A 16211-nucleotide genomic window follows, 5' to 3' on the forward strand; every position below is an offset into this window, starting at 1 on the left:
ATATAATTTGTAAATCCTGCCCTATGGATCAAATGTGGAACTTTTTCAAGCTGCTCCAAGTCTCCAATAAGTAGGTTCCACAATAAGTTGTTCCACACGAGGTGATAAAATTCATTTCATCTAAACATTCACAAACATTCATGCATGTAGTGGGATTTGAACTTATAAAGTATTATTTAGAGAGTGGAAGTGCTATCCACTTATTCAACTGGGCTGTCATTTAAAATATACTAAAAGTAAATATTTGAAATGTAGCTCAGTAATAGTCATCATTTTTTATAAAATTGAAAAGAAATATGATGCACCAGTAAAATTTCTAATTCACATTTAAGATGAAGTTTTAATACTTATTGGAGGTACAAAACTTTTTTTATTGCAAGAAAGTGTTTGGATTTGCCAAAATCACACCAGACCTAGTTTTTTAAAAATCATTTCTGCCAGATATTGAAAGAATGCATAGTAGGGTTGAATATGTGGAACAGAACTGTTGTAGATGAAATTACTTGGCAGATATTGTAAATATTTGGAAAATCTTCTGATGCTATTTTAAAGGTGGCAGAAGATCTAATAAAAGGTCACTAGTGAGATTGTAAAAGTGCAAGCATATTTTTTATTTTTCTAGTGCATTGTCAAATGGATACATTGAAGGATTTATGTACATGCACACGCTCACACACACACACACACACACACACACACACACACACACACACACACACACACACACACACACACACACACACACACACACACACACACACACACACACACACACACACACACACACACACACAAAGTTTTTTTGTGCTGTAGACTTTATAAGAAGCTATAGGAAGAATTTTAAGCCTATCTAACATTTCATTGACATTTTCATTAAATACTGTTTTAAGACTTTTATCAGGAATTTCTTCTCCAATTCAGGTAGTGAATAAAACAAGCTATGGTACCTTGAAAATTGATTACCAGGTTTTAACTCATATATGATTTTTTATCTATATACATGAATGTACACTGCTCAAAACAATTAGGGGATATTTTAGTTTCTGTCAGATAATTATAAATTTCTGCTAATAATTATAACTATTGAGTACTTTATACATGAATAAATATTTCTTATTTATGGATAGGGTGTATTGATCAGATATTGTTTAAATAATCGATATTTATTACAAATTGTGTTACATTTGTAAATTATTTTTATAACTATAATTTACAAGAAAACCAAAATATCCTCTAATTGTTTTGAGCAGTATATTTCTAGATAAAAATTGCAGAAATAATGCTATAATCTCTGCATCTTTAAGAATTAAAAAAAAAAAAAAATACAAGATATAGTACCATTCCCTGCCACCTAGTTTCTGCACCATGTCAATGCACTATGCCACATTAGACTGACTTAGTCTTAATTCTTAATCAAGCACAAAATTTTGCAGAGTTTACAATAATGTAAAACTAAACTCCAGCCATTGAAGAAACAAAAATAGGAAATAAATCTCACTGAAATGTTACCATACAAAAATAGTATAAAGATTTATTACAACACAAACTGACAGAATGTCCAATGCCAGCAGAACCATCCCAGAGCTTCACTTATATTGCACAATCCATCCATGAAGTAGCAGCAAAAAGTGTGGTCACTATGACTTCATCATCTCAAAGAAAATGGGTGATACAAACTTCTGAAGAATTAATAAAGAAACAGTGACATTAAACAGCAATACAGGAATCAGAGGACACGTGATCTGTATAACAAGCTAAATAAACTAAACAGTCAACAAGTATATATATATATGTATGTATATATATATATATATATATGTGATTAAGAGTTTATAAGGCAGAACACTGGAATAAGATTTGATTTTTTAGAAAAATATATACACGTTAGCACAAGAATAATGTTTAATTTGCCAAATACTGGAATAAGATGATATTTATTTTAATCGACAGCATGATGTTTCATCCTAATTACATAGTTATTATTATATTTACGGCTATTTGCCTGCTTCTGTTTTGGAGTGCCCCAGTTGAAATGCCATTGGCTCTTTTTCTCACGGATTCTTAGGGCATTTTAGGTGTATATTTATTAATAAATATATGTTGCATAGAGGACAAGAAATTTTCACATATCTTTTTGTGGGTATTGTGGCTCTTTTTCTTTTGCATTGTTCAAACTACTATGTGTGTGGGGGGGGGTTGCAAGTGGGAGAATTGAAATAACCAATGGAAAAAACCCGTTTTTTTTTTTTTTTTTTTTTTTTTTTTTTTTTTTTTTTTTAGAGTAACATATATATACTTATATATTATAAGGGATGGGCGGAGCGTTTTTTATATATTTATGTGAGATGGGAAAGGGTGAAAGGGGTGGAAAACAGCAACTGATTTGTGGAGGGGAGGGTTGACAGGGTGCGGTCCATTTCGACTATTCATGGTCGTCGTCTGAACACATGGAGGAAGTGGATGCTATGTCAGGTTGGGTAGGTGCTTCTGCTTTTGAAGTGTTTGTGTTATTGCCTATTGGTCGGGGTTGTGACCTCAATTTTATGTTGTGTAGCTTCCAAACCTCAATTATGTAGGACCTGTGTACGTTTATAGAGTTCGTGTCACACTTTATGGCTATTGTTTCCAATATTCTAAGCATTGTTTCATTGTCTTGTCTGTCTACTATGATGGCCTTGCGTAAATATAATAGTTTATTAAGAGGAGTAACATGGGATTTTCCCAGAAATAATATCCCTAATTACATAGGATTTCATCATCATCATCAAATTCCTGCCATGTACTCTCAAGGGGTGTACAGGATATGATAGTACTACATGAAAAAAATTACATCATTACTAACTTCCTATCTACAATTTTCCTCCAGTTCAGTCTGTTACTTGTTAAGACTCCAACATTATCAGATCTTATATTTCTATCGTCTAAGGCACTAACTGTATCAGAATATGCGTAAAACATAGAAATGTACCTGGTAGCTAATTCCTTATGCACCAAAGAAAGGAAGCCCAAAAGGCTGAGAATGAAGATAATTAAGTGGCAAGATACTCAAGACAAAAATGAAGAACTCTTAGTGTGGCTTGGTGTGGGAGAACTATTTTGAAAAACTCTTCAACATTGTACTTCACTGCAGATGCTTTGCCAGAAATAATGTAACAATTTTACAATGTAATTTGAAACTGCATTAAGCCCGAAAGAATGAGAAATCCCATTATGTGTGTAACAATTTGACAATGCATGATAATAAAATAGCGGATATTATTATTATTATTATTATTATGTAACACCTCAAGGAGTCCAAAGACTCATTGAGGAGAGGGCATCTACTCTACAACTCTCTGTCTCTACCACTCAATCCACCATCTACAACTAACCACAACTACATCAATGCCACCTACCACTGGTATTTCCACAGACACTCAAAAACATCCATGGAACAATGATGGAATTCAAACCCGCAGCCTTTTGGCTGGAGAGCGGATACACTAACCACTCGGCCAATCAGGTAGGATATTATGGATCCAGCCATTAATAAAAGACAAACTTATGGGTTCCTGGGTAGAGTTCATTGTCTTAAGAAGTGCATAACAAGACAGTTCCAATGCTGAAGGTTATATCTCATAAGCTGTCTGGTTAATTTTCCAAAACACTTTTTTTTTTTTTTTTTGGCTAATAAAATATTGCTGAATCCAATCAAGGATATTTTCTATATTTTAATATCTTACACATGCCAAATTGCAATTTGGCATATGTAAGATATATTATAGAAATTTGATTTTGGCTCTGGGTGCTTAAGGGACAAAGCTGTATAACTGAGAGGAGCTCCACATAGCCTTTAAAAGAATGCATAGAACCGACCAGGGCTTCTGACCTAATGTCCAATCTCATGAACTGACCTTCTCATGGTGCACCCTCTTGGGTATCTACCTGGATACTGAATGAACGAGGATGGGCTGGCAATTTTGGATTTAGCTGACTAAATTGTATTCTTATTGGCTTAAACCAATATAGAAAATGATGGTACAACATGACAATATTTCATGCCGGCTGGGGCATCGACCAGTTAAAGAAGGCCCCCGTTGTTTTCGCCAGAGAACCAGGGTGAACAGCGAAAAGTCAGCCACTGGAACAAATCTGAAAGCACACACCAACTCAACATCACCAGAGTTAAAGTACTATCAACATAAGAAGCCTGAATGGCAAAGAAATGGAGCTAGCTGAAGAATTAGATAAGTACCAGATTGACATAATAGGGGTGACTGAAACAAAAAAGACAAAAACTGGTGAGATCTTTCTGAGCAATAAATACAAAATGTTATATTCAGGCAATGACAATCAAGGAAAAGAAGGTGTAGCCATAGTATTCAACACAAAATACGAGGCTAATTTTCTTGAATGGCAGGCAGTCTCAAGTAGAGTGATGTGCGCAAATATCAGAATGGTGAATTGGACAATGAAACTTATTTGTGCCTATGGTCTCACAGAAGGTTCTACTAAGGTAGAAGTGGAGGAATTTGTTGATGCTTTAGAGAAAGCAACTGACACAATGAAAAAGGAAAAGTTGGTCCTTGTTGGGGATCTAAATAGCAGAGTAGGAAATGATTGTCAGACATACAAAAATATTTTGGGGAAATTTGGAGAAAAGAGCAAAGCTAATAATAATGGCAAATATCTGTTGGATTTCTGCTCAGGACATGGACTGGTTATTACTAACACCATGTTCCAACATAAAAATGTGCACAAATTCACATGGAGAGAAGAGGCAAGGAATAAGAAAAGTCTCATTGACTATGTTATTGTTGATAGTGATGTTTTCTCTCTGGTGCAGGACACCAGAGTGTACAGAGGATTTGAAATTGGAAGTGATCACTATTTAGTCTTGAGCAAGATAGAACTGAATTTCATATTGAAAAGAATAACATGTAAGAAAGTTTTAAAGTGAATAAAAGTTGAGCAGCTCTCAGAGTGAACTGTACACAAAAACACACAAAGATTATTGAAGAAAAAATGAAAGAGTTTGAAAACATTAACCAAACCTTGAACATTCAGTGGCAAGCCTTGAAGAAAACCTTGATTGATTCAGCCAGAGAGACATGTGGTGAGGTTGTCTGTAAGGATAAAAAAAAATCAGAACTCCCTGGTGGACACAGGAAGTTAAAGAGGCAGTGAAGGAAAAGAAGAAAGCATATCAAAAGTTCCTGTCAAATAAGTCAGCTTGTGCTCTTAGAGAATATAGAGACAAATGCAAGAATGCTAAACACTGTGTAAAACTAGCTAAACAAAAGTCATGGGAGGACTTTGGCAAGAATATAGAAAATAAATATCAAGAAGGTGGCAAAATATTCTGGAGGTTGTTGAAGAAGCTTAGGAATGGAGGAAAGAGTGCTGTAAAAGGAATTAGAGATGATAAAGGTGACATGAAAACGTGAGAAAAAGATATCCTTGAAGTATGGAGTAATTACTTTGAAAAGCTGCTAAATTAAACAAGCAGTGATGATAGCACAGTGGTAAAAAACACTCAACAGGCATACAGTCAGAAATACATATCCATACTTGAAGTAGAAAAAGCCATCAAAGGCTTGAAATGGGGAAAGACAGAAGAAGTAGATGATATTCGACCAGAAATGCTGAAGTATGGTGTTATAAAAGTCTTACAGTGGCTGCACTGCATAGTTCAGAAGGCCTGGACAGAGGGATGAATTCCTAATGATTGGAGTAGAGCTCTAATAGTACCCATATATAAAAAGGGAAATAAAACTGAATGTGAGAATTACAGAGGTATTTCCCTACTGAGTGTTCCTGGCAAGATTTATGCCAGTATACTTGAGAAACAGTTGAGAAGAATTGTGGAAGATAAGTTTGGTGAAGAAAAGACTGGATTCATGCCAAATAGAGGCTGTGAGGATCAGATCTTTACTTTACGACAAATATTTATTATTATTATTATTATTGACACCTCGAAGGAGTCCGAAGACTCATCGCGGGAGGACACCTACTATACAACTGTTTCCACCACTACAATGAACCTCTACTAATCATTTCCATCAACGCCATCTACCGTGCACCACCACCACCACAACTAGTATTTTTTCTGTCTAAATTGCATGTGTTCTGAAGGGCCGATTTGTCTCTATGCGGGATGAAAAAGCTGAATTTCCGGGAGAAAAAACCCTGCTACCTCAGTATGAGATTGGCTAACTCACCTTCGATTGAAAAAGTCCACATAAAAATTCCTCCTGTCGTGACGAGAATCGAACTTAGGCCTATTCCAGTCGAAGAGCTCAATGTACCGTCGTTCTTTCAATTGTGCTACAGAGGCGATTAGCAAAATAGTTGAGAAAGCATGGGAATATAACAAAGATCTGTATTTAAGCTTTGTCGATCTGGAAAAGGCATATGACAAGGTGCCAAGAGAAAAGCTATTCAATACACTACAGTTATATGGTGTCAATGGGGCATTATATCATGAAATATCTAGTCTTTATTTGAGTTGCAAGTCAGCAGTTAGAATTGAAGTACAGGAAGATGGTTTAATGTTAAATCTGGTGTGAGACAAGGTTGTACATTATCCCCTCTGTTATTCATTATCTATATGGATCACATTATGAAGGAAAGTGGTATTAAACGTGATATCAGAGTTGGAGATGTTAATGTCAGCTCTTTGCTTTATGCGGACGATGTTATACATCTAAATAAATCTGCTACAAACTTGCAAGATTCCCTGACTAAATTGAATAGTTGTTGTAATAGATATGGTATGAAGGTCAGCAATAAAAAGACAAAGACAATGAAAATAGGCAGAATCATTGAAAATGTCAACTGTGTTGTGAATGGAGAACCTGTGGAACAAGTAAAACATTTCAGCTACTTAGGCACAATTTTTACTGAAGATGGTAAATTAAATATAGAAATAGACAACAGAATCAGCAAAGCTGGTATGGTGGGAAGTCAATTGAATAAATTCATATGGAATAAGAGAGAAATTAGTCAGAACACTAAATTAGCTGTATACAAGACAGTGTTCAAACCAGTTTTAACTTATGGATCTGAGAGCTGGGTCAGAAGTAAAACACTTGACCATAGACTAGAGACTGCACATATGAGAGTCCTGAGAAAGATTAGAAGTGTGATCAGATGGCATCAATGGCATTATCGTATTAAAAACGAGGATATTAGGAAAGAACTAGACATTGTCAGCATCCAGGAATGCATTATCAGAGCTAATCTCATATGGTATGGTCGCTTAAACAGAATGGGCGAGGAAAGATTAGTAAAACAAGTGTTCTCTGTCAGGTTGGCAGGAAAACGACCCAGAGGAAGACCAAGATATAGGTGGATTGATACAGTACAAAGTGCCTTAGACGATAGAAATATAAGATCTAATAATATTGGAGTCTTGACAAATAACAGACTTAATTTTTCATGTAGTACTATCATATCTTCTACACCCCTTTAGGGTACATGTGAGGAATTTGATGATGATGATGATTATGCATCTACTTTGAGTTCATTTAAGACAAATATAACATAATGATTGATGTGGTATTGGGAGAGCTTTTCTCTCTAGGCCTCTGCCTAGTCTGTTCATATACTCCTTTTACAAAAAACTCACTTCTCAAATGATCGTGATGTGCAAAACTCTTCAAGTAGTTACCCTCTGTTATCATTTGCTTTTTGAATTGCGGGAGACACCTAGTCAGAATATTAATATAACCACCAGCTATTGGTTTATTGTTCAATGCACAGCAAGATATTAATGAAAGAATATTAGCCATTGATTGGTTTAAATTGACACAAAATTAGATTTTTGGACATTTATCCCCGCAGCAGGAATAGCAATTGACTGGTGACTGGAACTTCATGGAGGACAAGAACCAATGCAGAATAAACTGAACCCCTGATTCAGTAGTGGCAGTGCTATGGACCTTTTGTAAAAATTTAATCTGATACACATTTGGAGCAGTCATCGTTTGCCACTAGCTGGCATCCGAAACTGACAAATTTCGGATTACAAAATGGTGCACTTAAAGGTTAACTTCATCAGCAACATAGACACATGCGTAGGACCTTAGCAACTCGACTCCAGCTTATGCTCTTTAAAGACAAAATCCAAGAAATATGCCAGGAAAGGGAATAGATAGAATGAACTGGACAGTGGTCTTACATGAAAACTATCATACAAAAAAAAATTCAAGTCTTGAGAAGGAGAAGGATGCCTGCAACAACATCAGAAGTTTGTTGGGTATATGAAGAGCTAAGGTGGTATATCAACAAGAAATCAGGCATGCCATACCCTGGAGTAAAACAAAACATGCTTACCAACATAGATCTCAAGAAGAAAACTTTAAAGTAACGGTGCAATTCTGGGAAGTGGATGTACTCTCTGCAGTCTTTTACAAAAAACAATGCTGGGATTTTATACACTGATCCATTGTAGGTTTAATAAAAATTAATAAAAATAAAAACATTATCTTAAAGATTATCATAATACCACTCATTGATAAGTCAATAGTCCGCACGGTTAGCCTAGTGGTTGTGCACTTCGCAACCATGTGCCTGAGGAAGGTGTGTCCTTGGTTCGATTTCCGTCGGTGACATGAGGATCTGAAGGATCTTCCTCAGCCATATCCAAGTTAGCCGGTCTTGGGTGTGGACAGTAGGGTTTTTTCCCCAGTTTATCCTGGGGTTTTCATCCCGCAAAGTAGGCAAACCGGCCTTGAGAACTCAACACTATGGACATAGGATATACCGGAGCATAAGGCTGACGATCTTATCCTGTGAACAGTTTGAGGTCTGATGATTAATTTACCCTCGACACTGCAAGGTAAAAGAGGGTAAAAAGGAAGATGAGATGAGATAAGTCGATATTGCACACTTTTTATATCAAACAAATACCACTCATGCTCATCGGATGTGTTTGTTGCATTCAGTCACTAGCTAGTCATGCTATGCAGTTAGTTACAACAGGATGGAAGCCATGGGTATGGCAAATCAGCCTCAGCTCCATCACCAGCTAGGAGCATAAATACAAAGATATGTGTTAACATCTTTGTTGTTAACTGCCTTTTGGTTTTCTTTCCTTCAGCTTAATTTACTCATTAATAATAATTTATTTATAATATTTATTAGAAACATCAATGATTAAAAGAATTGCTTTCTTTTAATCATTCTTAAGCTGTTGTATTATTTATCATTCTAAGAGTACGAGTGAACTTTTAGTTAGAACTTGACAGCCAGAAATATTATCCATGTAATTGTTTCGAAAATTTCATATTTTGAATTTTAGTAATTTATTTTTTCCTGCATATCACCTACAACTCATCGCTTACCATTGTAGCATAGGTACCATACTTTGGGAAACAGCTTTAAGAGTAGTAGCAATAGTAGACTAAATTGTTTTTCCCAGATAATATGCTTGTTAAGCAACTATCTCTCTTCCTGTTTGCCTTTATAAAATCACCTTTGTGTATATTTTGGTTATGTATGTGGCGAAGGAGTGGAAAAATGTGCTTTGGGTTTGGACCTTTTAAATATATCTGGGGAGGGAAAAGAGAAAATTCTAGAACAAGACCAAATAGATTTCATATCTAATTATAAGAATAGGTCAGGTGGTAATTTATTATGTCTGTACACAAATGTCCGTGCGGTTAGTCTAGTGGCTATGTGCATTGCAACCGCATGCCTGGGGAAGACGTGTCCAAGGTTCGATTCCCATCAACGTCGTGAGGAGCTTGAGGATTTTCCTCAGTCATAGCCAAGTTAGCCGGTCTTGGCGTGGACAGCAGGGTTTTCCCCTCCAGTTTATCTGGAGTTTTTCATCTCGCAAGCAGGAAAACCAGCCCTGTTAACACACAGATACAGTCATGAATGTTGCCCTTAGGGGGATGCAGCATTAATATGCCAGTAACCCCTCATTAGAAGGGAACTCAACCCATCCTAGATGGATGAGAAGGATATACACAAATGCCAGGAGCATTAGAAACAAAGGGGGTTGAGTTCATTGCTTTATTGAATATGATGTGGCCTAAGATTGTTGGCATTAGTGAAATCTGGCTATTGACATCAGATGTGGTAAGTGGGATCGAGCGTAATGGGTATTCTATTTTTAGAAATGACAGAAGAGATAGGAGAGGAGGAGGAATGCTGCTAATGATATCAGATGACTAAAGTCCAGTTAGGGTAGAAACACAAGAAAACAATGATGGTAACAATGTACCATGTAGTAGTGAGTTTGAGTCTATCTGATGTGAAGTGAAGGTTAACAGAATGAAATATTATTATTATTATTATTATTAAGAGAGAACTCTAGGGAGTCAGAGACTCGTCGAGGGAGGCCACATACTACATACACCAGCTATCATACTTATTCTTGAATTCATTCATACTGCTTGCATTCACAACATCCAAAGGCAATCCATTCCAATCACTCACATCCTCTGAGAGAAAAATCTAGCCCTCACTTCTTGGCAGCCTTCATTCTCAGCTTCCAAGGATGCCCTCTCATCCTTTCCCCACCCTCTATAAATTGAAAAATTCCATCAATTGAAATCCTGTATGACCATTTCAATCTGTCTTCATAATCATTATTCCACAATCCTGATATCATTTTTAATTTGCTACTATCTTTTGAGTTGTATTTGCAATCTTTGCCACATGGTTCCTGAACGTCAACTTCCTATCTATTAACACTCCAAGATCCTTAGCCTCATCAGTTTCTTCTAGCCTAATCCCACCAATATAATATGACATTGGATATCTAATCATGTCGAAGTGAATGACTTTACATTTACCGACATTGAACTGGCACCCATTTTCCCATGGCCACAATTCCAGTCTATTCAAATCATTCTGCAAGTACTGCATATCAGCAAAATTCCTGATTACCCTACCTATCTTTGCATCATCAGCAAATAGCTGTATATTGTTTGTCAAATCCTTCCCAATATCATTAATGTACAGATTGAATAACAGTGGACCAAGCACTGATCCACTGGTACATCACTTGTTATTCAGAGAATAATTTAACATTCCAATCAATTGATAGCCGAAGTTCAAACTCATTCTCTTCCCCAGCATATCACTTTTTGATATCTGTCAGTCAGCCGTCCTCTTATCCATGCCAATATTCTATAACCCAAACCCATTTTCTCCAATTTATGCAACAGTCTATTATGCTGTATTCTGTCAAAAGCCTTAACAAAATCCAAAAGTATCAGAGTGTATCCATTCCCCTTGTCTAGTTCAATGGTAACATTGTTATAGAATGTGAGCAAGTTTCTAAAACATGATCTTCCCTTAGTAAACCTATGTTTTTATTGCAAACTAGAGATTCACTGTCAACCCATATCTGAATGTGAGCCCTAAACAATTTTTTCCAAAATCTTCACCACTACTCCTGAGATAATAATTGGTCGATAGTTGGATACATCGGTCTTTGCATTACCTTTGTGCAATGGAATTACCATATATTCCTTCCATTCCTGTGGAATATTTCCTGTTCTGAGACTCATATTAAACAGCCTGGTCAAAGGAATGGCCAGTTTAGCCGAACTGGCCATTCCTTTGACCTGTTCACTGTTTTAGCGCACACATGCTGATATTCCATCAGTCTCTGTTGCTGAATTTTTATTCAATTTGTGCAACAGCTCTAATACCTCAGCCTCCACACTTGCATTTCTTCATCTAGTGAAGAGGTAACAGTGAGCTCAATGTTGCATTCACCAGGTTGATAGCTTTTAACAAAATGGGCATTCATTAACTGAAAAACCTCTTCTACATCTGTAACACTCATGCCATCTAGATTTAGAAGAGTTATTCTTTCATATTCATTCTTTCTTTTACTTGCAGCATATTAATAGAATTCTTGTAGGTTGTCTTTAGCACGCAAAGCCAGTTTCTTTTCATACTCAGACTTTGCTTTCCATATAACAGTTGTGACTATTCTAGCCGGCTGCTTATAATGTTCATAAAGGACGTCATCCTTATGCAAACGGTATTCCTTCCACATTGTCCTTTTCTTACGAATCTCTTGCTTAATAAGATTACACATCCATTTGACTCCTACTCTATTTATTCTTCAAACTCTCTGGACACATTTTGATATCGCATCATATAAGTATTGTTTCAATGCTTCCCATGCATCGATATTCTTTCCATACAGCAACTGATCTCATTCCATTGAACTCAGTATATTCCTCAGTTGGTCATAATTTCATGCTTTGTAGTTCAGCATGTAACCTTTTCCGAATGGAATTCATAAACTTAGTCACCTCCCAAGTGAGCACGCCATGATTACTGTCACCAACTGGAGGAAGAATAGTTACATCTTTAACTGAAATGCTCTCTGACACTATAATCAAATATTCTGTAATGCCTTACACATGTAGACGCTTTGCCCTCGAGTTCCTTTTGTCATATGCTGCTTGAGGAAGTTGTCTCGACATCTCAATAAATGCATTTTCATTCTTCTCATGAGATTCTACTGCTACCCAATCAATATTTGGATAATTAAAGTCTCCCATTATGATTACTCTTTTCGTGCTCATCTTTTGTATTTGGTGATGCATTTCTTCATCACTAGCAACCGATCCACCAGGTCTGTAACAACACCCCACTATGTAATTGATCTTGATAGATTCTACTTCATGCCAGATGGCTAAGTCAGTGCCACATGAAATATTGTTAGTAGTAGTACTGCAATCATAGTCTCAGCTCTAACTTGATTTGAGTCATTCAATATCATTAGCAGCATACCCCCCCCTCCTCTCCTATCCTCTCTATCTTTCCTAAAAATACTGTACCTTGACACTCGATACCAGTTAGCAGGTCTGATTCTGAAAGCCAGGTCTCAGTAATACCTACAATCTGAGGTCACAACATATTGACTAAGGCAACAAACTCTATCCCTTTGTTTCTGATACTTCTAGCATTCATGTGAAGACGTAATAATCTACCTGTTTGTTCTTTTGTATAAGACAATTTGGACAACTTGCAGATTTCTATTCTGTAATGCCTTACACATGTAGACATCTTTGCACACATTTGATCAGTCCAGACTGGATGAACACAAACCCGAAATCGTTCTCACCTCGTCAACATTTCCAATATACGGTGGGGTATTGCTACAAGCCTGACAGCTCAGTTGCAGGAGACGAAGAAATGCATCGGCAATTTAGCCTTATGGGTACCAAACGAATGATCATTATGGGTTTCTTTAACATGTTCGCTACCTTGCTACTTCGGCATAGTCTGTTCCCGTACGCCAAGCAATTTCACTTCTTCAAAGGTCAGTATGGTAATCTCGTTGCCAGCGGTAAGCGTCATATGAGTATACTCGTAGTTGACTTGTGCAGAGCACATACTATCTATGAGTACACACAGTTTTGCTGCTAGCTCCACGAGCCAATCATTTTCATTTCTTTAAGGTCAGTACGGTAATCTTGTTGCTGGCGGTAAGCATCATACGAGTATACTCGTAGCTGTAGCTCATATACGAACTATGAGTATACTTGTAGTTGGCAGCGAACATGTTAATTTTCCAAACATTGACTGGATAGAAGTGAAATCTCGTGATAAGAAAGAAGAGGAATTTATTGAATTGTTACGAGACAACTTTCTCAAGCAGCATGTGAAAGAAGGAACCAGAGTTCAAAGAGTGTCGGATTTACTCATAGCATCAGAAGTGGTCTCTATCAAGAATATGGCTATTTTGTCACCAATTGGTAACAGTGATCATGCTGTACTTTCTTGGGAAGTATCTAATTGTATTGAAGCTCCGATTAAAACAGGTTACATGCTGAACTACAAAGCTGGAAATTATGATCAACTTAGAAGAATACTATCTTTGGTCCCATGGTATCAGTTACTAAATGGGGAAAAATGTCAGCAATGCATGGGAATCTTTGAAAAAGTGCTTGAATGAGGCAGTATCTGAATGTATCCCTAGTGTTTGAAGAATAAATAAGTTGGGAGTGAAATGAATATGCAACCTTATGAAGCAAGAAATCCACAAGAAGAAGGTGATGTGGAAAGAATATCATGAGAATAAGAGTGAGAGGAGTTATGAAATATATAACGCTCAGGCCAGAAAAGTAACGAGTATTGTGCAGAAAGCTAAAATGGAGTATGAAAAGAAATTGGCCATGCAAGCTAAAGGCAATCCAAAAGAATTTTATCATTATGCCATAAGCAAAAGAAAGAATGAATGTGGAAGAATAACTTTATTGAATGCAGGTGGCACTCGAGTGTTGGAAGGTAATGAGATTGTTCATTTAATTTTAATTTAATTCTCACTTTGCTAAGATATGTTAACCAGGTGTATGTAGCATGGTGCACAGTGGTACTGCTATGTTGGATGAAGAGGTTCATGAAAATGAAACTCTAACTCTTCATCCAACATAGAACCGGGATAAGAATTTATCAATAGGGACAGATGAAATATCGGCCCCCGTTTGCTAAAGGAATGTTCAGCAGAATTGGCTATGCCTTTTACATGTTTGTATAACTTGAGTCTCTGCTCAGGAATGATACCACAGGAATGGAAGGAATGTATGATAGTACATTCCTTCCATTTCTGTGGTATCATTCCTTCCTACCAGAGATACTGATAGGTTGGTAGTTAGACACAAGTTTTTGCATTACCCTTGTGTGGTAGTGAAGATTTTAGAGAAGTTGGTAAGAATTCGCATACAGAAATGGGTAGACAAACATGATATACTCTGCAAGGAGCAGCATGGATTTACTCAAGGAAGGTCATGTTTTAGCAATTTGCTTATATTTTATAACAATGTTACGGCCGAGTTGGATAAAGGGAATGAATACACTATGATAATGTTGGATTTTTCTAAGGCATTTGATAGGATACCACATGAAAGGCTGTGGCATAAACTGGAGAATATGGGATTGGAATGTAATCTCTTGACTTGGATCAGGGGATGGTTGACAGACAGATATCAAAAAGTGGTATGCAGTGGGTGTGAATCTCCCAGATTTAAAGTGTGACCAGTGATGTACCCCATGGTTGGTTCAGTCCTTGGGCTATTGTTGTTCAATCTATACATTAATGACATCAGGCAGGGTCTAACATTAGATGTGCAATTGTTTTCCGATGATGCAGAGGTAGGCAGGGCAATCAGGGATGCTACTGATATTCATCAATTACAAAATGATTTGAATACACTGGAAATTTGGGCAAACGAAAATGGCCTTCAATTTAATGTTAGTAAGTGTAAAGTTATGCACTTTGGCATGATTAGAGTTCCATTGCCATATTATATTAGCGGGGTTATGTTACAAGAAACTGAAGAGGCAGGTGATCTTGGTGGATAAGAATTTAAAATTCAGTGATCACATAGCAAAAGTTGTAAATACAACTGAGAGGATAATTGTGATCTTGAAGCAAACCTTGACATGTAAGGATAAGGAAGTTGTTTTGCCTCTTTATAAGGCTTTGATAAGACCACACCTGGATTATTGTGCACAGATTTGGTCTCCAGCGTTCCAACTGGATAAAGAAGCTGTGGAAAGGGTGCAAAGAAGAGTTATAAAGATTATATCCAAATTATGGGATTTTGATTATGAGGACAGATTGCGAGTATGTGGATTACAGACTGGTTAACAGGAGAAAGAGTGATGATATGATAGAGGTCTGTAAACTTTTGAATGGGTATTATAGGATTTCAGCTGATGAAATTTTTCGTTATATGGAAGGTGGAGAGAGAACACGGGGGCATCCGTGGTAGTTAAGTTTGTTCACAGTCAAGAAAAGGGTAAGAGCTAGGTTTTTCTCCTGGAGAGAGCAGTGAGTGAGTGCATCTAGTATAAATGAATTTAAGGGAAGGCATTATAGCTGGTTTGGGTGATTTATAGCCTCCCACGATGAGTCCTTGATTCCCTGGAGGTCTCAGATAATGATAATAATATATATATATATATATACACGCGCGCTCACACACACGCACACACACACACACACACACACACACCTATATATGTATGAAAAACAGCATGGATTTTGAAAGAGGATCTCAGACCTGCTCAGTAATTTGGATAGTTTCTTTGTTTATATATTAGCATATCTTTGGAAGAATAATGGAATTACTTAACCAAGATTTCCTTACTAATATCATTAAACCTTTTTTGATTTAGAAATTCATTTTGATTATTTCAGTTGTAAGAAAAATCATAGTCATATGCTGACTATCTCATGAAGTATT

General features: G+C 36.7%; 1 protein-coding gene across 4 annotated transcripts in view; it reads left to right on the top strand.

The window, feature by feature from the left end:
- LOC150096338 (cell division cycle and apoptosis regulator protein 1-like) overlaps positions 1–16211 on the top strand; it is a 557664-nt gene that overhangs the window by 368748 nt on the left and 172705 nt on the right. The gene's annotated exons all lie outside the window — the stretch shown is intronic.

This window comes from Typopeltis vanoorti, chromosome 19 (genome assembly GCF_054136105.1).
Source record: "Typopeltis vanoorti isolate ZY-2024b chromosome 19, IOZ_Tvanoo_1.0, whole genome shotgun sequence".
Lineage (NCBI taxonomy): Eukaryota > Metazoa > Arthropoda > Arachnida > Uropygi > Thelyphonidae > Typopeltis > Typopeltis vanoorti.